This window comes from Carcharodon carcharias, chromosome 17 (assembly GCF_017639515.1).
Source record: "Carcharodon carcharias isolate sCarCar2 chromosome 17, sCarCar2.pri, whole genome shotgun sequence".
In the NCBI taxonomy this organism is placed as follows: domain Eukaryota; kingdom Metazoa; phylum Chordata; class Chondrichthyes; order Lamniformes; family Lamnidae; genus Carcharodon; species Carcharodon carcharias.
This window is the reverse complement of record NC_054483.1, coordinates 60,456,252-60,482,162: the sequence shown is the minus strand read 5'-3', so window position 1 is coordinate 60,482,162 and position 25,911 is coordinate 60,456,252. Positions and strand designations below refer to the sequence as shown.

Sequence of the window (25,911 nt, the reverse complement as noted above, 5' to 3'; positions counted from 1 at the left end):
ACTTGCTCAGCAGTAACCTGCTCACTGATGCTCAGTTTGGGTTCTGTCAGGGCCACTCAGCTCATGACCTCATTACAGCCTTGGTTCGAACATGAACAAAAGAGCTAAACTCAAGAGGTCAGTTGAGAGTGAGTGCCCTTGACATTAAGGCTGCATTTGACCCAGTGTGACATCCATGAGCCCTAGCAAAACTGGAGTCAATGGGAATTGGGGGGAAAACTCTCTGCTGGTTGGAGTCAAACTAGCAAAAAGGAAGGTGGTTGTGGCTGTTCGAGGTCAGTCATCTCAGTTCTAGAATATGGCTGAGGAGTTCCTCAAGGTAGTGTCCCAGGCCCAACCATTTTCAGCTGCTTCATCAATGACTTTCCCTCCACAATAAGGTCAAAAGTGGGGATGTTCGCTGATGGCTTGCACAATTTTAAGCACCATTCGCGACTTCTCACATACTAAAGCCGTCTATGTCCAAATGCAGCAAGACCCTGTGGTAAGTAACATTTGCACCACTTAAATGCCAGGTAATGACCATCTCCAACAAGAGAGAATCTAATTGTCGTCCCTTGACATTCAATGGCATTACCATCTCTGAAACCCCCACTATTGACATCCTGCGGGGTTACCATTGACCAGAAACTGAACTGAACTTGCCATATAAACACTATGGCTACAAAAGCAGGTCAGAGACTAGGAATTCTGCGATGAGTAGCTCACCTCCTGACTCCCAAAGCCTGTCCACCTTCTACAAGGCAGAAGTCAGGAGTGTGATGGAACACTCCCCATTTGCCTGGATAAGTGCAGCTCTCACAATATTCAAGAAGCTTGACACCATCCAGGACAAAACAGTCCACTTGATTGACACCTCTTCCACAAACATTCACTCCCTTCACCACTGATGAACAATGGCAGCAGTGTGTACCATCTACAAGATGCACTGCAGAAACTCACCAAGGCTCCTTGGACAGCATCTTTTAAATCCATGATCAATACCACCTAGAAGGACAAGGGCAGCAGATAGTTGGAAACACAACCACCTGCAAGTTCCCTTCCAAGTCACTCACCATCCTGACTTGGAAATATATCGCCATTCCTTGATTATCACTGGGTCAAAATTCTATCAATCCCTCCCAAACAGCACTGTTGGTGACGAATGGAAGTGAAATCACTAAAGCTTTGTACATTCTCCAAAGCAAATGTTATTCACTGTTAAGCCAAAAAGGTTGCACAGATCTACAACTCATCTATGAAGTTGATGAACTCAGAAACCCAGAAAAACAGACACAATTGTGAACAGAGATCCTACAATCATTAGGAGGTCTGGGGAAGCTGAAAATTGCCCATCACATCATATTGAGACCAGATGTAAAACCAGCGTGTTTATTCACCCCAAAGGATATTCCACACTCACTTTTAATAAAAGTGACACAAGAAATTGAGTCAATGCTGCATCATGGAGTCATCTCATCTTAACCAAACACACAAGTTGGTGTACAGCTCTCTCAGTGCTCCTGCTCTTGCTGTGTTCCTTCTCTCCCTGTACTTCTGCTCTACTCATGCCCCTGCCCTCTTTGTGTTCCTGCTCTATCCGTGTGCATGTTCTCTCAACGCTCCTGCACTCTCTGTGCTTCTGCTGTCCTGGTATTCCTGCTCTCTTCATGCCCCATGATAATTCTCCATGCCACTGCTCTCTCTCCCTGCTCCTGCTCTCTCTGTTTGCTCTCGCTCTTTCCAGGGTCTAGGTCTCTACATGCTCCTGCTCTCTGTCCTTGCTCCTGCTTTCTCTGTGCTTCTTCTCTCTCTGTGCTCCTGCTCTCTTCATGCCCCTGATCTCTCCCTGCTCCTGGTGTCTCTGTGCTGCTACTTGCTCCATGCTCCTGCTCTCTCCCTGCTCCTGCTCCCTCTCTATGCTACTGCTCTTTCTGTGTGATCCTGATCTCTCTGTGCTGTTGCTATCTCCATTCTCCTGCTCTCTCCACGTTCACAAAATCATAGAATCACAGAGTGCAGAAGAGGCCCTTCAGCCCATTGGGTCTGCACCGACACATGAGAAACACCTGACCTACTTACCTAATCCCATTTACCAGCACTTGGCCCGTAGCCTTGAATGTTATGATGTACCAAGTGCTTATCCAGGTACTTTTTAAAGAATGTAAGGCAACCCACCTCCACCACCCTTCCAGGCAGTGCATTCCAGACTGTCACCACCCTCTGGGTAAAAAAGTTTTTCCTCACATCCCCCCTAAACCTCCTGCCCCTAACCTTGAACTTATGCCCCCTTGTGACTGACCCTTCAACTAAGTGGAACAGCTGCTCCCTATCCACCCTGTCCATCCCCCTCATAACATTGCACACCTCGATTAGGTCACCCCTCAGTCTTCTCTGCTCCAATGAAATCAGAGAGCTCCTGTTCACTCCCCGTGCTACTGCTCTCTTTCCCTGCTCCTGCTCTCCCCATGCTCTGGCTGTCCCTCCATGTTCCTGCTCTCTCTCCATGCTACTGCTCTCTCTCCATGCTCCTGCTCTCTATGCTCCTGCTTTCTCCATGCTCCTGCTTTCTCTCCCTGTGCCCACACTCTCTCCTTGCAACTGCTCTCTCTGTGTTCTCGATGTCTCCATACTCCTGCTCTCCCCATAATTCTGTGTTCTCTATACCCTAGCTCTCTCCATTCTCCAGCTTGCTTCCTGTACCTGCCCTCTCTGTGCACCTGCTCTCCCCATTTTCTTGCTCCCTCCAAGCTTCTGCTTTCTCTGTGCTCTGCTCCCCAACCCCCGTGCTTCTGCATTCTTCTGCAGTCTCACCGTATTCTTGCACTCTCCATGTTACTGCTCTCTCTCCGTGCTCCTGCTCTCTCCACATTACAGGTCTCTCTCTGTACTCCTGCTCTACTTGTGCTCCTGCTCTCTCCGTGCTCCTGCTCTGTCGGTGCCCCTGCTATCTCTGTCTCTCTGCTCCTGCTGTTTCTGTGCTCCTGCTCTCCCTGTTCTCCAGCTTTTCATGCTCCTGCTCTCTCCATGCACCTGCTCTCTCTCTCTCTGCTTCTGATCCCTTAATACTCCTCTCCCATCATGCTCCTGCACTCCCTGTTCTCCTGCTCTCTCCATGCTCCTGCTCACTCTGTGCTCCTGGTCTGTCCATGCTCCTGCTCTCTCTCCTTGCTCCTGCTGCCTCTGTGCTCCTGGTCTCTCCGTGCTCCTGCTCTCTCTGTGCTCCTGCTCTCTCCTTGCTGCTGCTCTCTCCGTGCTGCTGCTGGTTCCATGCTCTTGCTCTCTTTGCTTGCTCCTGCTCTCTCTCTCCATGCTCCTGTTTCCCCATGCTCCTACTCTCTCCCCGTGCTTCTGTTCTCTTTCCATGCTCATGCTCTCTCGGCATGCTCCTGCTCTCTCTCTGCTCATGCTCTCTCTGTGCTCCTCCTCTCTCCATGCTCCTTCTCTCTCTCTTTGTGCCCCAACTCTCTCCGTGCTCCTACTTACTGTCGGTGCTCCTGCTCTCTCCATGGTCCTGTTCTCTCCAAGCTCCTGCCCCATCTCTGTGATCCTGTTCTTTCCATACTCCTGCTGTCTCCGTGCTCCTGCTCTCTCTGTACTCTTGGTCTCTCCTTGCTCCTGGTCTCTCCTTGCTTCTGCTCTCCCTGTGCTCCTGCTCTCTTCCTGTGCACCTGATCTCTCTCCGTGCACCTGTTCTCTCTCCATGTACCTGCCCACCCTCTCTGCTTCTGCTCTCTCTGCTCCTGCTCTCTCTCTCTCTCTCTGTGCTCCCGTTCTCTCCATGCTCGTGCTCTCTCCATGCTCCCAATCTCTCCATACTCCTGCTCTCCCTGTGCTGCTGTTCTCTCCCTGTGCCCCTGCTCTCTCCTTGTGTTCCTGTTCTCCCTCCATGCTCCTGCTCTCTTTCTGTGCTCCTGCTCTCTCTCCATGCACATGATCTCTCTCCATGCTTCTGCTCTGTCCATGCTCCTGCTCTCTCTCTCTGTTCTCTTGATCTCTCCGTGCTCCTGCTCTCTCCATGCTCCCGCTCTCTCGGTGCTTCCGTTCTCCCAGTGCTGCTGCTCTCTCCCTGCACACCTGCTCTCTCTCTCTCTGCTCTTGCTCTCCCTCTGCTCCTGCTCTCTCTTTGCTTCTGCTCTCTCCATACTTCCAGCAAATAAACAGGAACTCCACCACCTGAAGATCCCCTCCAAGCTACTTACCATCCTGATTTGGAAATATATCACTATTCCTTGATTATTGCTTGGCCAAATATTGGAACTCTCTCCCTAACAGCATTGTGAGTGTACTTGCACCACATGGTCTGCAGCAGTTCAAGAAGATGGCTCACCACCACCTCCTTAAGCACATTTAGGAACTCAAAGTAACCTCAAAGTAAGATGTGCTGCTCACATTTGGTCACAAGGGCTCCATTACTGGCACTTTCCACAACCTTGAGAAACATGGCAGCCAGGTGTGTAGACAGTAAGACCCAGAACAGCTACTTCTTCCAACATCCACCTCTAACCTGGTTCCATAATGGCAGAAATTTTAAAATTGCTCTTCCTGGTTTTCAAATTATACCATAACCCCATCTTCAAAATCTCTTCCCAACCCTACCCACCCCACCCCCCCAACCCCCAACCAATACCTGCACTTATCTGATTCTGGCCTCCTGAGCATCTAATTTTATACTCTAACCCTGTGACTAATTTGTTCTCTGCGCAAAACTCAATTTCCTCCCTACCTTGCTTCCTATAAGTTAACTCTTCAGCTAAACTTGAGTTACCTGGCCCTGACATGTCATGTGGCTTTGTGCCATCTTTCCATTATAAAGCTCCTTGGGATGATCTTATACTTAAGGACAAGTGGGGTTGTTACTTATTGAAGTGCTATATCTTTACAGTGCCTTCAGAAACCATTTCATCAATACCCCTGGAAGTGAACACAAAATTACAATCTCATTGCAATCTCAATTGCAATGCTCTAACTGTATGTTGTGAGAGCTGGCAGATCCCATTGCAAGCCACAGTAACCACATCTGCAGCAAGTGCTGGTTGCTGGAGGGGGAGAGTTACCTGGACGCTTTGTTTCAGGAGGCGGTCACACCGGGTAGATCAAGTACCTCAAGTTCGGTCAGTGGTCAGGGTCAGCAGGGTGTGACTCAAGTGAGGCAAGTAGAGGGATCCTCTGTTCAGGAACAGAGGAGCCTCAGCTCTTGACCTTGTCCAACAGGTACGAGGTACTTGCTCCCTGTGTGGATGAGAAACAGGGCTGTAGGGAGGATGAGCCAGCTGACCATGGCACCGGGGCACAGGAGGACATTCAAGAGGGGGGAGCAAAAAGACAAGTGGTAGTTGTAGGGGATTCTATAATTAGGGGAATTGATAGCATCCTTTGTAAGCAGGATTGAGAGTCCTGCATGGTATGTTGCCTGCCCAGTGCCAGGGTGAGGGACCGGCTTGAAAGGATATTGGAGAGGGAGGGGGAGGATCCAGCTGTTGTGGTCCACGTCAGGACAAATAACATAGGTAAGACTAGAAAGGAGGACCTGTTTGGGGATTATCAGGAACTAGGAACTAAATTAAAGAACAGGTCCTCAAGGGTTATAATCTCCAGATTACTGCCCGGGCCATGTGCAAATTGGCATAGTGACGCGAGAATAAGGGAAGTAAACACGTGGCTAAAGGAGTGGTGCAGGAAAGAGGGATTCCATTTCGTGGGGCACTGGCATCAGTATTGGAACAGGAGGAATCTGTACCGTTGGGATGGTCTCCACCTGAACTGATCTGAGACCAATGTTCTAGCGATTAGGGTAAATAGAGTGGTCAACAGGACTTTAAACTAGAAAATGGGGGGGGGTGGAGGGAAGGGTAAAACTCCAAGAAGTATGACTAATGGGAAACAAAGCAGCAGGTTAGCGTGTAGGGGGGTGGATTCAACTTCATGGAAAATTATGAGAAAACTAAAAAGGGAGAGCCCAGGAGAGGCTATTAAAGTCTCAGAACACAAATAGGACAGAGTGTTCGGAAAGGGCTAGGAATCTAACTTCAAGCACATCAGATAAAGGGATGACAATGAGAAAGGGGATGGGAAATACAGGACTGAAGGTGTTGTATCGAAATGTGCGCAGTATACGAAGAAAGGTAAATGAGCTTGTGGCGCAGACTGAAATTGGCAGGTATGATGTAGTAGGCATCACAGAGACATGGCTGTAAGGGGATCAGGACTGGGAGCTAAATATCCAAGGATATACATCCTATTGAAAAGATAGGCAGATTGGCAGAGGGGATGGGTTTGCTTTGTTAGTAAGAAATGAAATTAAATCGATAGCAAGAAATGACATAGGGTCAGATGATGTCGAATCTGTGTGGGTAGAGTTGAGGAACCGCAAAGGTAAAAAAACCATAATGGGAGTTATGTACAGGCTTCCGAACAGTAGTCAGAATGTGGGGCACAAGACACACCAGGAGATAGAAAAGGTGTGTAAGAAAGGCAAGGTTACAGTGATCATGGGGGATTTCCTATGTCTTATGGTCTTATGGTCTTATGGTGGAGCCCAGCACATCAGTGCAAAATATAACGCCGAAGCATTTGCTGCTATCTTCAGCCAGAAGTGCCGAGTGGATGATCCATCTTGGCCTCCTCCGGAGGTCCCCAGCATCACAGATGTCAGTCTTCAGCCAATTCAATTCACTCCACGTGATATCAAGAAATGGCTGAAGGCACTGGATACTGCAAAGGCTATGACAACATTCCTGACAATATTCCGGCAATAGTACTGAATACTTGTGCTCTTGAACTTGTCTCACCGCTAGCCAAGCTGTCCCAGCACAGCTACAACACTGGCATCTACCCGGCTATGTGGAAAATTGCCAAGGTGTGTCTTGCACACAGAAAACAGAACAAATTCAACCTGACCAATTACCATCCCATCAGTTGACTCTCCATCATCAGTAAAGTGATGGAAGGGGTCATCAACAGTGCTATCAAGCGGCACTTGCTTAGCAATAGCCTGCTCACTGACGTGCGGTTTGGGTTCATCCAGGGCCACTTAGCTCCTGACCTCATTGCAGCCTTAGTTCAAACATGGACAAAAGTGCTGAACTCCCAAGGTGAGGTGAGAGTGACTGCCCTTGACATCAAGGCCGCATTTGACCGACTGTGGCATCAAAGAGCCCTAGAAAAACTGGAGTCAATAAGAATCAGGGGGATAAAATCTTCACTGCTTGGAGACATACTAGCATGAAGGAAGATGGTTGTGGTTTTTGGAGGTTAGTCACCTCAGTTCCAGATATCACCGCAGGAGTTCTTCAAGTCAGTGTCCTCTGCCCAACCATCTTCAGCTGCTTCATCAATGACCTTCCTTCCATCATAAGGTCAGAAGTGGGGATATTTGCTGATGATTGTACAATGTTCAGCACCATTCATAACTCCTCAGATATTGAAGCAGTCCATGTCCAAATGCAGCAAGACCTGGGCAATATCCAGGCTTGGACTGACAAGTGGCAAGTAAAATGCACGCCACCTAAATGTCAGGCAATGACCATCTCCAACAAGAGAGAATCCAACTATCGCTGCTTGATGTTCAATGGCATTACCATCACTGAATCCCCTACTATCTACATCCTGCGGGGTTATCATTGACCAGAAACTGAACTGGACTAGCCATATAAATACTGTGGCTACAAGAGCAAGTCAGAGGCTAGGAATCATATGACGAGTAACTCACCTCCTGACTCCCCAAAGCCTGTCCACCATCTACAAGACACAAGTCAGGAGTGTGATGGAATACTCTCCATTTGCCTGGATGACTACAGCTCCCACAACACACAAAAAGCTTAACACCGTCCAGGACAAAGCAGCCCACTTGATTGGCACCACATCCACAAACATTAACTCCCTCCATCTCCGACACATAGTAGCAGCAGTGTGTACCATCTACCAGATGCACTGCAGGAATTCACCAAGGCACCTCCAGCAGCATCTTCCAAACCTATGACCACTACCATCTAGAAGGGCAAGGGCAGCAAATAGATGGGAACACCACCGGCCTAGAAGTTTCCCTCCAAGTCAGTCACCAAGCTGACTTGGAGATATATTGTCATTCCATCACTGTTGCTGGGACAAAGTCCTGGATCTCCCTTCCTAACAGCACTGTGAGTGTACCTACACCACATGGACTGCAGCGGTTCAAGAAGGCAGCTCACCACCACCTTCTCAAGGGCAATTAGGGATGGCCAATAAATGTTGTCCCAGCCAGCGAAGCCCACAACCCATGAATTAATTTTTTTTAAAATCCCATTTGCTTTTTTGCAAATCTCTTTAAATCTGTCCCCTCTTGTTCGCGATCCTTTTACAAGCAAGAACAGTTTCTCCCCAACTACTCTATTCCCCTCATGATTTTGAGCATCTCTATCAAATCTCCTCTTAGCCTTCTCCTCGCTGAGGAGAACAGTCCTAATCTCCCCCATCCCTCATCATAACTTTAGTTTCTCATCCCTGGAATTATTCTTGTAAACCTCTTCTGCACTCTCTCCAATGCGTTCACAATCTTCCTACAGTGTGGCGCCCAGAACTGTACACAATACTCCAGCTGAGGTCTATCTGGTGTCTTATTTAAGCTCAGCATAGCCTCCTTGCTCTTGTACTCTATGCCCCTATTTATAAAGCCCAGGATATTGTATGCTTTTTTAACTGCTCTCTCCATTTGTCCTGCTACATTTAATGATCTATGCACGTATACACCCAGGTCTCTGTGTTCCTGTACCCCCTTAGGTTTATACCCCTTATTTTATATTGCCTCTCCATGCTCTTCCTACCAAAATGCATCACTTCACACCATTCTGCATTGAACTTCATCTTCCACCTATCTGTCCACGCCACCAACTTGGCTATGGGAGAGGTGCCCATTGTCTCAGCTTTAGATTTTCCTGAGAATCACAATGAGTTGGTGTCATTACTGAATTACATTCTGATCTTGATCAAGAGTTCTGTAGCTCAAAGTTGCCTGAACTTAGAAATAATTATAATCATGTTTTACTTGTGTAGTTCTGGTATCTCCATTTCATCATAAAAGTTATCAAAGGGCTGTTATTAATTTAGTAGCAGGAAACCATAGCTAACAAAAAAAATTATGGATAGTATTAGATCCAAACAGGAGTCATATAAAGTTCCGAGAAAAAGTAGCAAGCCTGAGGATTGGGAGCAGTTTAGAATGCAGCAGAAAAGGACAAAGAGATTAATAAAGAGAGGCAAAATAGTGTATGAGAGTAAACTTGCAAGAACATAAGAGCGTGCTGTAAAAGCTTCTGCAAGTACATAAAAGAAAAAGATTAGTGACGGCAAATGTAGGTCCTTTACAGTCCGCATTGGGAGAATTTATAATAGAGAACAAGGAAATGGCAGAGCAATTAAACAACTACCTTAGTTCTGTCTTCACAGAAGAAGGCACAAGTAACTTTACAGAAGTGCTAGGAACCAAGGGTCTAATGAGGAGGAGGAATTGAAGGAAATTAGTATTACTAAAGCAATAGTGCTGGAGAGGTTAATGGGACTGAAAGCCAATAAATCTCAGAGCCTGTTAATCTACATCCCAGGGTATAAAGGAGGTGGCCATGGAAATAGTGGATGCATTGGCTGTCATCTTCCAAAATCCTTTAGATTCTGGAACAGTCCCAGTAGATGGGAGGGTGGGAAATGTAATTGCACAATTTTGAAAAAGGAGGGAGAGAGAAAACAGGGAATTACAGGCCGGTTAGCCTAACATCAATAGTAGTGGAAATTCTAGACTCTGTTATTAAGGGTGTGATAACAGGACACTTAGAAAATATCAGAGGGATTATTAGACAAAATCAACATGGGTTTATGGAAGGGAAATCATGTTTGACAAACCTACTGGAGTTTTTGAGGATTTAAATAATAGAATATATAAGGGAGAACCAGTGGATGTGGTTAGTTGGATTTTCAGGAAGCTTTTGTGAAAGTCCCACTAAAAAGATTGGTGTGCAACAATAAAGCACATGGGTTTGGGGGTAATATATTGGCATGGATTGAGAGTTGGTTAACAGATAGGAACCAGAGTGGGAACAAATGGATCTTTTTCAGAATGGCAGGATGTAGTAGGGTACCACAGGGATCAGTGCTTGAGCTAGTCACAATATATATCAATGATTTGGATAAGAGAAATAAGTGTAATATTTCCAAATTTGCCGATGACACAAAACTAGGTGGGAATGTGAATGGTAGGGAGGATGTAAAGAGGCTTCAAGGCGATTTAGACAAGTTGAGTGAATGGGCAAAAAATGGCAGATGCTGTATGACATGGATAAGTGTGAAGTTATCCACTTCGGTGGGAAAAACAGAATGGCAGATTATTATTTAAATGGTGGTAGATTGGGGAATGTTGATGTACAAGGGGACTTGGATGTCCTTGTACAACAATCACTGGAAGCAAGCATGGAGGTGCAGCAAGCACTTAGGAGGGCAAATAGTATGTCGGCCTTCATTGCGAGAGGACTTGAGTACAGGAGTAATGATGTCTTGCCACAGCTGTACAGGGCCTTGGTGAGAGCACACCTGGGGTTTTGTGTGGAGTTTTGGTCTGCTTACTTGCCGTAGAGAAAGTGCAATGAAGGTTCACCAGACTGATTCCTGGGTGGCAGGTTTGTTGTGTGACAAGACATTGGGTCAATTCAGCCTGTATTCATTGGTGTTTAGAAGAATGTGAGGGGATCTCATTGAAACATATAAAATTTTGACATGGCTGGGCAAGCTGGATGCTGGGATGATGTTTCCCCTGGCTGAGGGGCCTAGAACAAAGGGTCACAGTCTCAGGGTAGGCCTGAGTTGAGGAGAAATTTCTTCACTCAGAGGATGGTGAACCTGTGGAATTCTCTACCACAGAAGGCTTTGGAGGCCAAGTCACTGAGCATATGTCAGAAGGAAATAGATAGATTTCTGGAAAGCAGAGGCATCAAGGGGTGTGGGGAGAGAGCAGGAGTATGGTGTTGAGATAGAGGATCAGCCATGATCATATTGAATGTGGAGCAGGCTCGAGGGGCCGAATGGCCTCCTCCTTCTCCTATTTTCCATTTTTCTATGAAACAGCTTTAAAAGAGCCAGCAAAAAATGAAGTCATGCATTACCATCTGTTGCTGTATCCAATTGATTCTGTGCAATTTTATTCATCAATTTATCAGATTTTCATCTTACAATATTGTGAGAATGGGTTTTCGAGCGCATTGGAGAGGATCTATTCTCGGGGATCTAGTTTGGACAGGGTCTGTGGGACTCTAGAAGATACAGTGAGAATCCAAACTATACCCAGAGTAATTTCCTATCCCAGTGGTGGAAAGGTTCATTATTCACCCTATGACCTGAAATGACAAATGTTGCTGCTTTTCACTGGCTTGTCTCTGGAGACTGACTTTCAGAGAGAGTCATGCACTCAAAATATTTGAGGCTGGAGCACACAAGAGACAAAGAAGCCATCACGTGGGTGGATAATCAGCCAGGCCACTGAAAAACAAAATCTGTTTTTGTTTCCTAGGCCTCCAGGTGTTTGGTTTAAGGATCACGTTTCAGTTGCTACAGGCATTCTGAAAAAATTTTTTAGAGATTACTATTTCACAGTTTAAACAACAGTGTAGTCCACAGAATTCCACAGCAGCACACATCGAAAATTTACAATAACAACTCACATTTATCTAAAACCTTTAACATAATGAAGCCTCCCAGGCTACTTCACAGGAGCATTGCCAAACAAAATTTGACACCAAAACTAATGATAAGATATTAGGATACATGGCTAGAAGCTTTGATGAAAAAGGTAGATTTTAAGGAGCAGCTCAAAGGAGGTAAGAGAGGTAGAGAAGGCATGTGTTTTAGGGAGGAAAGCCCTGAACAGAGGGGCTAGGCAGCTGAAGGCACAGCTGCCCATGGCACCCAATATCCCAGCTAGGCGCCCATCCATCAATGGTGAGCAGGGAGGTCCAAAGCGACCTCACGTTGGCGCATGACCTGCCTGTCATCTCTGTGGGCTCCGCTCAGGGTGCTCCAGGTGAGGGCAGCAGCTCCTCCACCTCTCTGCCAGTGACCATGACATCTGATGAGGCTGCAGTGACTGGGGAGATGCCAGCATGCCACTTGCTGCTCCCTCACAGTCGGGGCCAGCACAGGCTTCACGGGCCAGACGACGACCGCAAAGGTCATCAAGGCCAACAGGACAGCAGAGTGGGCAGGCTGTCTCCAATATCAGTGCCAGCGAGGGGGGAGAACCCAACCATAGCATCCGCAAACGTAAACATAAATCACCTCAGGCACAACACGGGCTTATCACTGGTGGTTTTCTGTTGCCCCCACGTCAGTTGCTTCTCATTCGGTGTGTTGTTCAATACCTTTTAATGCACTTTCATTTCTGTTTTGTAGTACGCAATCATTAAATGTTTTAGTTCTCAACAAGCCTCTGGGTGGCACTTCATTCCTTCTACAGGCGGACGGGAACCCATAATGTTATGAGTGACTTGTTTGTCATTGAGCTTTATTGACGAAGCACAGAGTTAATGTTCCTAACCAGGCAATTGTTGCTCTCAGGTATCGAGTATGGAGCCTGCAGCCCTAGCATGTGTTGGAGGTCCATCTGTGGTGGGCTAGCTGAAGGATCTATGATTAAAGCCTCCCGGGTGTTGCTGCCTCCCTGGATGTTGCCCAGGTCAGCATCTACCCCGTCAGCATTCTCCTGAGTGTGCTCATCCTCGGACTCACTACTGGACTCATCGTGTGCAGCCAGAGCATCTGCATTTACATCTTCTTCCTCCGCTGCATCGCCCCTTTCCAGCGCCAGATTGTGGAGAACACAGCATACAACCGCTATCAGCGACACATGACCTGGGGGGTACTGAAGTGCGTCCCCTGAACGGTCCAGGCATCGGAAGCGCATCTTGAGAAGACCGACGGCTCTCTCCACCACAGCCCTTGTGGTGCCGTGACTCCTATTGTACCACTGCTCAGCCTCTGTTCTTGGATGGTGGAGAGGTGTCATGAGCCACCTTCTGAGGGGATAGCCCTTGTCACCCACCAGCCATCAATCAAACCTGGATGGAGCACTGAAGAGCCCCGGCACCTGGGAGTGTCTGAGGATGTAGGCATCATGGGAGTTGCCTGGGTACCTTGCACAGACTTGTAGAATCAGCATCCTGTGATCACACACTATCTGTACGTTCATGGAGTGGAAGCCCTTCCTGTTGACGAAGGCACAGGGCTCACCTGCTGGCGCCTTGATAGTTATGTGTACAAATAATGTGGGAGAAGCCAGCAATCACGGCAAAGCTTCTGGCTTGCTCTGTCTGGCTGGCCTTGTCAGAGTGGTAGTGAATGAAAGTCAATGCACGCCTGAACAGAGCGTCTGTCACCAGCTTGACACAACTGTGGACAGCTGAGTGGGAGACTACGGAAAGTTCACTCACCGACTCCTGGAAGGAGCCAGAGGCATAGAAGTTGAAGGCAGCCATTACCTTTAGCACAACTGGCATTGAGTGTCCATCCATGCAGTCGGATCTGATCTCAGGGCCTATCATCTGACAGATGGAGGTCACTGTCTCCCTTGAGAGACGATGCCTCCTTCGACACTGCATCTCAGACATATTGAGGTAGCTGCTTCACCGCCTGTATACCCTGGCAGCAGAATAGTGGTGTCTTCTGCGGCCTCTCCCACCTTGCACTTCCTGTTGGCCCTTCATCCCTTGTGCCTGTGCCTGTCCTCCCAAAGGTGGCTCCCCTAGTGGCTGAATATGGACTCCTGGCCTCCTCCCTCTTCTGGCCCTCCCTTCCTCCTCAGAGGAGGTGCCGCCAGTGGAGAACACAACCCCCATTCCCAGGGTAAGCGAAGGCTGCCTGAAACTGCAAGGCCCCAAGAATTATGTTTTCTCCAGACTCCTGACCTGAAGCCTGTTATTCCTGTAAAAGCAGCTCTGAAGAGATTTGAAGTTCTCCTGTTCAGACAAGCAAGTAGCAGTAAGTTTCTAAATGACTAACAACTAGCATTCACGAGCCCACTTACTCCACTTATCTCGCCTGTGGTTGAGGTTTTTAAAAACGTGGCCTACCCACATTTTTGTGTAGATGCCCTGAGAAAAATCGCTGTCTATTACTCCCTCAAGGGCCTTAAGTGGCCTGTTAATTAATGGTGGCACACCTCAGAACTCATAGCGCGCCCAGCCGCCGAAATATCGCAATGGTGCACAGTGACATGCCTGATGTCATCGCTCATCATTTTATGCGATGGCGTGTCGGGCCCGCCCCAGCTCGCTGACCGGATGACTCTGCCCTTTGGAATGTTCTGAGGTTGGGAAACCTGCTATATAAATACAAGTATGTCTTTTTATCCTCAAACACTATCAGACATATACCAGGGGATTAGGAACAACACACTCTGTATTTTAAAAGGGTGTTTGTTTCACAGATTAATAATATTTACTGCTACTTATAGCACTTGTTAATGAGGAGAGGATGCCCTTTGTCTCTTATTTCTTCTGACAATCACTAGTTACGATGCAGCAGCATTCCCCGCTCTATCTGTGCCAACTGCTATGTAATTTATTCTTTGTATTTCTGAAAACAGGTTCCTCGTTCAATAGTCTAATAGTCTAATGCAGACAGAATTCCAATGATTTTACTTCATAATGCTGATCAAAAGCTAAATTCCTTCTTCGACTTCCACTCTGCCTGGTGAGTTGAAGGTGAAAGTGCCTGATGTGTTATGGTTTCCAGATTATTTATTTCCTGAGGGCAAGAATAGAAACTGAAATTATTAAACAAAACTAACCATCACTGTTTTATCTCCAGCGATAGTGCTGCCAGAACATGAATTGCATATACTGTCACAGATCTCCATAGGCCCTATTTGCCATACTCCCCATATTCTCATCTGGAATCCATTGATATGAGATGCTTCATCGGCTTTTTGAGGGTAAGTTGATCTCAGTGTCGGTAACACATACGTCTGGAAATCCTAGACAGGCTGCTCAGTCACTGGAGCTGGGCTGGGGTAGCATGCCCCACCCACCAGCCCGCCTGAGCACTGAAACCACCCTCAATCCTGGGGTCAGTGTCATTAGTGTGAAGAGATGGAAACTTCCAGGATATTCCCCCTCTCCCCCCACCCTAAGACCAAAGACCTGGGATCCTGATCCTTTGTTGCCCATTCCATCCGGCTGTTTTCAAAAACTTAAATATACAAAATAATCTTTTTATGGTGAGAAGGACAGGGAACATGAAACCAGAAGCCTGAAATTGCCGACAGGGACACTTCCAGCCCCAGACTGGTGAGGTCGAGCTAGGATCAGGGCCGCTAACAAGGAATGAGAGCGACTATCATTAAAACAAAAGAAACCAATCAATCCCCTCCCATAGTTGGAGGTTCCCATGAACCAATCAGAACAGTGGAGCAGGATTCAGGATGTGGGTCATGTGATTTCATTGACCAAAGTATTAGCAGAATTCGAGAGTTGAGGGTCATGTGATTTCTATGAACAAACTAGTTCTTTATGAATCAATCCCAATTGAAAAGGAAGATGAATGGTAAAAATAAATTAATTGTCATTTGGTAGTACAGAATTTGAGTCTTGCTGAAAAAAGACTTTTTGTCAAAGCTTTCGTCTTGTAGTCATCAGGACAATCGCAAGAATACCAACGTCAGGGGAAGCAACAACTTTATACTGTATAAGAAGAGAGTGTTGATTGGTTGGCAAGCGGACTCTGATTGGTAGAGGTGGAGAATGCACCAGTTAATGGTGATGGACAGTTAACTGGCAAGCATTGTTTGAAATTTAAATCAAGCTGTTTGACCTTGATTAATCAAGAAATTGCCCTGAGGAAGGAGCCAGCGGGTGGCTGCCAATTATTCTGTGCAAATTATGTACATATTATTTCTGTCTGCATAGAACAGGGCTCTGTATATTAATATATGAAGAGTGCAGGACAGCATGTCTGGAGCAGCACCACGCATACCTAAAAATGAGCTGTGAACCTGATGAAGCTATAATACAGGGCTACTTGCGTGCCAAACAGCATAAGCAGCAAGTGATTGACAGAGCTAAGTGATCCCAAAACCAACAGACCAGATGTAAGCTCTGTAGTCCTGCCACATCCAGTCCTGAATGGCGGTGGACAATTAAACAACTCACTGGAGGAGGAGGATCCACAGATATCCAGGTCATCAATGATGGAGGAGCCCAGCACATCAGTGCAAAAGATAAGGCTGAAGCATTCACAACAATCTTCAGCCAGAAGTGCCAAGTGGATGATCTACCTGGGCCTCCTCTAGAGGCCCCCAGCATCATAGATACCAGTCTTCAGCCAATTCAAGTCATTCCATGCAATTTCAAGAAATGGCTGAAGGCACTGGATACATCAAAGACTATTGGCCCTGACAATATTCCAGCAATACTACTGAAGACTTGTCCTCCAGAACCTACCACACCCCTAGCCATGCTGTTCCAGTACAGCTACAACACTGGCACCTACTCAGCTATGTGAAAAATTGTCCAGGTATGTCATGTACACAAAAAGCATGACAAATCCAACCAGGCCAATTACCGTCCCATCAGTCTACTCTCCATCATCAGTAAAGTAATGGAAGAGGTTACCAACAAGGCTATCAAGTGGCACTTGCTTAGCAATAACCTGCTCACAGATGGCCAGATTGGGTTCCTCCAGGGCCATTCAGCTCTTTACCTCATTACAGCCCTGGTTCAAACATGGACCAAAGAGTTGAACTCCTGAGGTGAGGTGAGAGTGACTGCCTTTGACATCAAGGCAGCATTTGACAAAGTGTGGCATCAAGAAGCCCTAGCAAAACTGGGGTTATTGGGAATCAGGGGGAAAACTCACCGCTGATTGGAGTAATACCTAGCTCAAAGGAAGATGGTTGCAGTTATTGGAGGTCAGTCATCTCAGCTCCAGGACGTCACTGCAGGGGTTCCTCAGGGTGGTGTCCTCAGCCCAACCATTAGGTCAGAAGTGGGGATGTTTGCTGATGATTGTACAATGTTCAGCACCATTCGCAACTCCTCAGATACTGAAGCAGTCCAGGTCCAAATGCAGCAAGACCTGGACAATATACAGGCTTGGGCTGACAAATGACAAGTAACATTCACACTACACAAGTGTCAGGCAATGATCATCTCCAACAAGAGAGGATCTAACCATTGCCCCTCGGTGTTCAAAGGAATTACCATCACTGAATCCCCCACTCAACATTTTGCAGGTTACCATTACCCAGAAACGCGACTGGACTAGCCATATAAATACTGTGGCTACAAGAGCAGGTCAGAAGCTAACAATCGTGCGATGAGTAACTCAACTCCTGTCTTCCCAAAGCCTGTTCACCATCTACAAAGTACAAGTCAGGAGTATGAAGGAATATTCCCCACTTGCCTGGATGAGTGCAACTCCCACAACACCCAAGAAGCTTGACACCATCCAGGACAAAGCAGTCTTTTTGATTGGCACCACATCCACAAACATTCACTCCCTCCAGCACTGATGCACAGTACCAGCCGTGTCTACCATTTACAAGATGCTCTGCAGGAATCCACCAAAGTTCCTTTGACAGCATCTTCCAAATGCACAAACACAACCATCTAGAATGACAAGGGCAACAGATAGATGGGAACACCAACACCTGGAAGTTTCTCACCAAGTCAATCACCATCCTAACCTGAAAATATATCGCCGTTCCTGTCGCTGGGTCAAAGTCCTGGAACTCCCTTCCTAACAGCACTGTGGGTGTACCTGCACCACATGGACTGCAGCGGTTCAAGAAGGCAGCTTATCACCACCTTCTCAAGGGCAACTAGGGATGGGCAATAAATGCTGGCCCAGCCGGTGAAGCCTACATACCGTGAATGAATTTTAAAAAGTATATATTATATATGTGTAGCTTATACACACATGCGCTACTCTGCAAGCCCAACTGACAATTTTAAGTTGGTTAGCAGCATGAATTTTAGCACATTTAGGATTATTAACCAAATGTTGTCCAATCACAGAATCACATTTAATGTTGGACACTATGGGCAGGATTTTGCCATCAGCAATTAGGGCGGGGCCCACTTGCCGACACATAAAATTCCCAACATCTCCCCACCCTTTTTAAGTTTTCAGGATGGCAGGGGCACAGCAAAATCAGCTGTGCACCCACCGACCTGTCAATGGCCATTTGAGGCCATTGACAGGATCAATAAAACAATTAAAGGATCTGGCCGTCCAACCTTAAGGTTGTTGAGCAGGCCAGGAGCTGGAAAAAACTGGAACCTCATCCATCGGCGGGATGAGGTTTTATGTAGGGTTTTAAGAATTGTAATAAAGTTGTTATGGAAATTATGAATATGTCCCAACTCATGTGACATTGTCACATGAGGGGACATGAAAGGGAATTTTTTTTTTCTGTTTTTAATATTTTTAAAAGTCTGCACTTAGCCTCAGGGAGATGAATGCGCTCTTCTGTGCGCATGCGCGAAAGAGCGCCGTCTCGATTTTAGGGATTCCCCCACCTGCATAGATAGCACTTCCCAGCGGACATCACGCTGGCTGGGCCTTAATTGGCCCATCCACGTAAAATGGCGGTGCGGCCCTGATCACTGGTGGCGATCGGCTCTGCGCCCACCCACGATTGGGTCAGGCCCAACCGCCCGATGAACAGAAAATTCAGCCCTATGTTTTCCATATGCTTTACAAGGCCAAAAAGCAACTTTTCAAAGTGAAATGAAACTGCTGAATGCTCCAAGCTGTTTTCACAGATAAGGAAAACATTGGGCAGGCACGATCAATTGGACCGTGAAGATAAACAAGCACACTCCCAGATCATACTGATAAGAGGAACTGGGAAAAACTCTCACTTGAATACAAAAGTTAAATTGTGCGTATGGAGAATAAGCTCAATAAACTTCATCAGACCAGCAGGCATGATAAACAGCCCCAAGCATGACCAACTGTTAACAGTTAAATATGAGTAATAAAACCGCTGCAAGTTAGTTTAAAGACTAGAGATCGGATGTTTGAAAGGAGCTTTGGAAACTCATGGAGAACATGATCATGGGGAACAGCAGTGGATGAGATAAGGGAAGAGAACATAAAAGCCTGATTGGTGTCACGAAGACATAATAAGTTTCATAATATTTTTCTGGTTTATTGTAATGTAGGTTTATGGGGAGTTGTGTTGTTCCATCTGTGTGTGATTTAATTACATGCTAAAGTTATCAAAAGAAGTAATGTGTAGAAATGTCTTTAATATGCTAATGAGTAAACATGGTTGGGGTCTTAGCACGTAAGGTGTACAGGGAATTTGCATTTGTAGATTGATGAAGGGGGATTTGAATTTCAAAGACGTTTGTGAGAATAGTAGCAACTTGAAAAGATTATATTATAAGAAAGGTAGAAGTTCCAAAGACATTTGGAAACAATGGAATTTACATATTTAAAAAGGGAGAAACATGTATAAAGGAGAGTGAGGCTATGTGGCAGGGAAGGCACTGTAAGGTCTAACAGAAGTGCAAGAAGCCTCCGACATTTGTGTAGAAAGCTGCTGTCTACAGAAACCAAAGCTGGAGAGAGCCATTTTGAATTCCACTGTCCAGGGTATTGTGTTAATTAGCTGGATCTGTTTGGAATCTAATGTCTATTCATGGACTATTGCCTTAAAGGGGGTGTAACTGGGAGCCAAATTAATTAGGGTTTCAGGAGTTATAGTAGTAATTTGTAGACCTATGTATGTGCTTGAAATCTTTCCTTTTGTTAATTTTAGTTTTTAAAAAAATCTCTAGAGTCTTGGTGGATGTATTACTACTGAATTCAGTGCACGCATCTCGAAATAAATACCAATTGCAAAACCTTTATTATAGCGGGATCAAGTTTCCCTCATGGATTTGATCCACCTGGCACATTCCATCTGCCGCGTCATAGCATTGGTCCAGGACTGAAAGCCATGCAAAGGCTTCAGAAGCTCATGACAAGTGGAAGCTTGCTAATCACATCAATCCTTGTTAATTGCAGTGATACTGAATTGAATCGAACAATTTTAATTAAACCTAACTGTTAAACAGAGCGAATTGTTTGAAATCAGCATAGGATTGATTGAACTCAGACAGGTAATTACAGTGGGACAGGATCCTTATGTGGCTAAGCCAATGGAAGGCAATTTGGGAATACTCTAACCAACCAACAGCCAATTATGTAACCAAATAACCAATCGGAACCAGAAGAAAATTGTATTTTGTAAATAAACCTCTGAAAAGTCCCACACAGTGCTCAAAAAAGAAGATTGAAGATACATACTGACAGGCTAGGATCCTGTGATCCAAGCAGTAAGATCTTGGTTAAAGATAATTTCTAATGATCTACAGTCATCACTGTAGGTTAATTGTATGATTTAATTGAAACTGTTCAGTTTAAAATTCTCAATAATGGTGCTGGACTTAGTGTGAGATTGAATCAATCATAATCTTGGTCACCAAACTTAACAAGGAGGTAAAATCACCTACAAGAGGAAGAGTCACCATTAACAGAAGCACCTAAATGCAGCGCAAATTTATTTTTCACCTCTGGTTGGTGATAGATGAGGTGGGATGGAGGGAATTCAGCCTATTTCCCCACATCCTGACTACTCTACCCCTCCCGCTCATCCTACCAATACATTAAATGGCGGGAGGGACTTTATAGTGATCTTCTGGGGAGTAAGGATGTGATGCTAGGTTTCCTCATTCAATTTTCCTCCTTTTTCCATTTTTGGGTGTTATAATGGAAGCAAATCCAGAACTGTGTTTCCCACCCAGTGGTGAATGTGTGAGTTAGTTCCCATTTCAGAGCACTTTCCAATACTGACCCCTATGCTTTAATTGGTGTAATATAAAAGGTGAATGAAAAAAATGTGTTACCTTTCTATAGGGCCTTTCACAACCCTCAGGATGCCCCAATGCACTTTCTTGAAAATAAAGTACTTTTATTTCCTATAATTTTATAGGAAATGTGGCAGCCAATTTGTGCACAGCAAGGTCCCAAAAAACACAATGTGATAATGACTAGGTAATCTGTTTTAGTGATTTTGATTAAGAGATAAATATGGACCTATACACTTGGAGAACATCCATACCTTTTCTTTGATGTAGTGCCATGGGATGTTTGACGTCCAACTAGGAGCGCAGATGGTTTCTCGATTTCATACCCTGTTTGAAAGTCAGCATCCAGACAATGTAGCACTCCCTCAACACTGCACTGAGAATAGGCCTGGATTATATGCTCAGGTCTTTTGAGTCTGACGTGAGCGCACACCATGACTCAAAGGCAGCAGTGATACCACTGAGCTACAGTTGACTATACTGTACACACTACTGACACATGAAAATCTCTCTTACCTCACAATGACCTGAGTGAATACACAGGCTGCTTGTTCACTTTGACTTCTGTTATCTGATCAGCTGGAAGAACAGAATGCAGTGCGCTCAGTCCTTCCAGCATATATATATATGTGTGTGTTTACATATACACACAACTTTCACATCCTTGGAACCCTTCAAAATCAGATGAATTTGCAGAATCGTACTTGAGACAGGGAAGTGAAGCCTAAAGGTATTCCAACAATTGCAGAAAATCAACATCATCAAAACAAAACAATCTTCCTTTGATTAAGGCTTATTTATGTGTTGGCTAGGAGTTGCAGGGCAACAAATGGTGAGACAGTGCTTTGGAAGTCAATGCTTCCCCAATCAGAGGTTGCTGCACCTCCAGCTGCTTCCAATGCACCCTGCACCCTGCCCCATCTTGAGACAGGCACCATTCGCTATGCTGTAAGCCTCTGACCTTTTTAAAATTTGTTAATGGGATTTAGGCGCCACTAGCTAGACCTCATGGTGCCATGAAGACACTCAGCCCTCCCAACTATTTGACAGTCTATTTGTACACTTGAACCACAAGGGGCCATTCAACATATTCACCAAAGGTCATGCGTTCAACGGCAAGATCCGCTAAAACTAATGATATTTTAAAGGCCAGGCAACAAAGTTGCAGTAAAGATAAGTTAGAATAACTACTGCTATAGCAAAGTTTCTGGGGGTGCTGTGGAGTGTATTTGAAGGTATTGTGGTGAATTTCTGCATTTGGCAGGGAGTTGTTGCTCACAGGAAGCATAGAGGATTTGATGATCTGTCTACATAAAAGCTGCAATAGGGATGGGAGTGGCTGAGGCTGTGCAAACAACATGGAGATGGAGTAGGGGCTGCTGAGGGGAACAAGCTCTGCACCAGCTACCCTGTCACATTAGATGGACTCCTCCAGGCTCCTTGGCAATGACAGGAGACAATCAATGCCCTCAGTATCTCAGTGTGCACCCCAATCAGCACTCCCCCAAATGTCACCCCATCGAGGACCACACTTGAGCCCCTTGTAGTGGAACACATTTGCAACCTCACCCTGTGATTTGCTGGCACTTGAACCATTCCCCTGATGTGGCTGCAGATCATTCATGTCTGGTGATTTCACCACACAGTGACCCTGCATCTGCACTTGTCTCCAAGGTACATGCAGTGCCAGTGTCCGAGCTGACGGATCAAGTGACCAGGCCTCTGCATTAGTGCTGCGCTGTTCTTCTCTCTCCCCCTGGGGCTGATGAAACTGGGCCAACAATAGTTCTTGGGTGCCTGTAAGCTAGGGAATCAAGAAGGGATTGACTGGTACTAGGTAAGAGTTTAGGGAAGAAAGCAAGATGTCCATGGTCACACCATCAGCAGCTTGTTAATCATGCCAGATAGCAGGAAGAGCTGCAAGTTGAGAAAGGGCATAAGCACAAACCTACCATCATGCTCAATGTTCTCAGCAATGTCTGATCCTACAATAACTGTCGCAACCAACCCCATGATTCAGAGCCATCCCCTCTGTAGGACTCGGGAATTGCAGGTGTCACTGTTCCTGACTGGTTCTGCCCTGCTCCCTTCTACTGTGTGCCAGCTTGTCCTATAAGAAAAAGGGAAGAATGTCAGTTCTTGAATTACTCTGTGCCAACCCATAGCTGAATAGTTTGCAACATGAAGAAGCAGAAGGAGCTGGATATGAGGCTGGCATCACTGGCATGTGTGAGCAGGTGAGGTGGAGTATCTAGATGTTGTGGGTGAGCCCTGAGTGCTAGGAGCTGCTAATAGGACAAGCTAGCACACAATAGAAGGGAGCAGGGCAGAACCAGTCAGGAACAGTGACACCTGCAATTCCTGAGTCCTACAGAGGGGATGACTCTGAATCATGGGGTCGGTTGCGACAGATATTGTAGCATCAGAACATTGAGAATGATGGGCATATGGTGCATTGAGCAGAATGAGAGATTGATGCTCTCTTGGATAGGATGTGTCATGTGAAGCTGCTTTCACTGACCCTTGACCTCCCATGTGCAGTCGTTAGGCTTCTCCTGACCCCGGGAGCACTCTTTGTGCACTGGTGTTTCATTTCCCTTCTTCAGAATTGCAACAATAGCATTCAGCAGCAGCCTCTTGTGATTGAGTGCAGCCCCTCTTTAAGAGGACAGACTGTCTTTAAGAAGGAAAGGTTGTTTGCATCTTGTGTTCTATGCAAATGCTGCTCAGCCCCTCATGGCAACCTGCTGAGAGCTCACACAGCCAGTGGCACAGGCCCTGCTTGAACCAATGTTACTATCAGGCAAATGAGGAGGCAGCACCAAATTTGCTTGCTGTCTATCTCTTTACTAGGGGGCACTGGCAGGCCATGAATGACCACCCCTGCATTTAAAAAGATGGCAAGGTGCAATTTCTAGCCCACCATCCATGTATTGACTGCTCCCTTGACAATATCTTCTGTTACGTTGCCTCTGCCTGTCCATATTCACCAACCTCCCAATCGTCTCATGCCTGCCATCCTTCCCAGCATCAGCCTGAATGCCGCAGCCTGACCACAGGTTATGTTCCTGAGTGCAGTGAGCAGTCATCCCCTCTCATTACCCAATTGGCTTCCACAGCCTGTCAGAAATAGGCTGATGAGTCCCAAGGTGAAAAGCCATTGGAGCTTCGTGTTCAGGCATTTGGTACCATAGAACACCACCAGTTCGGTGTTTGGAAAGTAATTTCCAAGGCTGTTTACGCTGACTGCATTGATCTGTTACTGAGCAGAATGCAATTTTCTAGCTTGAGTTAAACTTGTGTTGAGCTCCCAATGTTAATATGAACAATAGCATGCATGTTTCATACCAGACAGTCAAAGTTCAGAAATTAACATCCAAGACTAAAGTTTCAGAATAACTGAAACAGTTCATGTAGATAGAACTGGAGAATTTGGTGAGATCTGTGAACAGGAAGGAGATAATCTTTAATCCTGCAACAAAATATGAACTGTAAGAATTAATGAAGTAGGTAAAGCATGAGCAAGGCTTAACAAAGCACGTAGCAAGAGCACTCAAAATTAATAACAAAAGAAAGGAAAGGAATGCTTTGAAGGGAAGTAGCATAGCTGTATCTAATACAGATACAATAGAGTTGCGAAGAAGAATTCCTGTTCTCGTACATAAATTAAAACTTCAAAATGATGAAGCAATCCCTCTTGCTAGAAACAAATTAGGTTCTGTTGAAGGGTCATGAGGACTCGAAACGTCAACTTTGCTCTTCTCTGCCGATGCTGCCAGACCTGCTGAGTTTTTCCAGGTATTTCTGTTTTTGTTTTAGACAAAACTCAAACTGAGAGGGAGGACTAAAAACAAAAATAATTTAAAAGAATTTGTGAACTGTCTAAAAAGGAGTACCAAAAATTTTTGGTTGAACATCAGTATAACATTTTTTAAAATTCTTAAAGCAGATAAAGAGAATTCTACTCAACAAAAAGCTGAACGGCTTACACAAAAGGACACAGCTTTAAACATGCATCTCCTAGAAAAGAACATGATGGATTTAATCATGGAAAAAAAATTAAATATAATATTGATCCTGAATTTAACTTGGATGTGGCAAATTCAATTGTCATTCATTGTGATTCAGGTGTTTGGCTAGTTGAGACATTCTTCACAGATTTGGACATTTAAAAAACATGCAGACATGGAAGAAAATGGAGCTCAGGAGTTAAAAACGGAAAAAAAAATTGGTTCAGAGCTTGTCTTAAAAAGTGTCTGACATTAAAGAAGAACAAAGGGGTTTTTTTGAACTGAGAGGGTAAAAAGCATTATGACAGGGGACTTCTCCTTGGATTCCAGAGCCACCAATATCCAGATGCCAGATGGGTTGCCAACAATCAGCGATGTTGTTCTTGACAAAGTTGATCAGGTTGTGAAATATTTTGACCTATCACAAATATTATGTCAGAGTCCAGACTGTGCACAAATTATTTTTAAAAAACACATGAAGGATGCAAAACCACAGCACAAACCTCCAACCAAGGCCATGAAAACACTGTACAAGCTTTGTAAAATGAGAAAGGAAGTGAATGAACCAGTAGTAAAAGAAAGTCTTGCTGAAAAGAGAGCTGGGACTCTTAAGAATTTACACAAGCTAGACTTTAAATCTTAATTGTCACATATGATTGTTTGTTTGGGGTTAAGCTTTATAATGGTGCCAAAACAGCATGTTTGAATAAAAGGGGGAATCGTTTTAGTTGTTTAAATGTTTAAATAGTTGTTTTTGATGGTGCTGTGGGGGAAAAAAAACGATTGCTAACATAATACTTCTTTTCATTTGTGGGGGGAGGTTTCACAAATGCGGGACTTTACAATACAGTTATGTTTTAAAATGTCTTCTTTAAGTTGAGGTAAAATTAAAATTAAAATAAAATAGGGGTTTAGTGTGGGACGTACCTAATCTCTGCCCAGAGACAGGACCCATTTGATCTGATTGCCAATGGAAAAGAAGCCTTAACCAAAACCCATTAAAAATCAAGTGAGAATTTGCATAGCGTGACACAGAAAAATGGGACAGC

General features: G+C 45.4%; 1 pseudogene; it reads right to left on the bottom strand.

Moving 5' to 3' along the window:
* Window positions 1-22,865, bottom strand: part of LOC121289642 — a 28,731-nt pseudogene extending 5,866 nt beyond the window's left edge.
* Window positions 22,866-25,911: the final 3,046 nt, after the last annotated feature.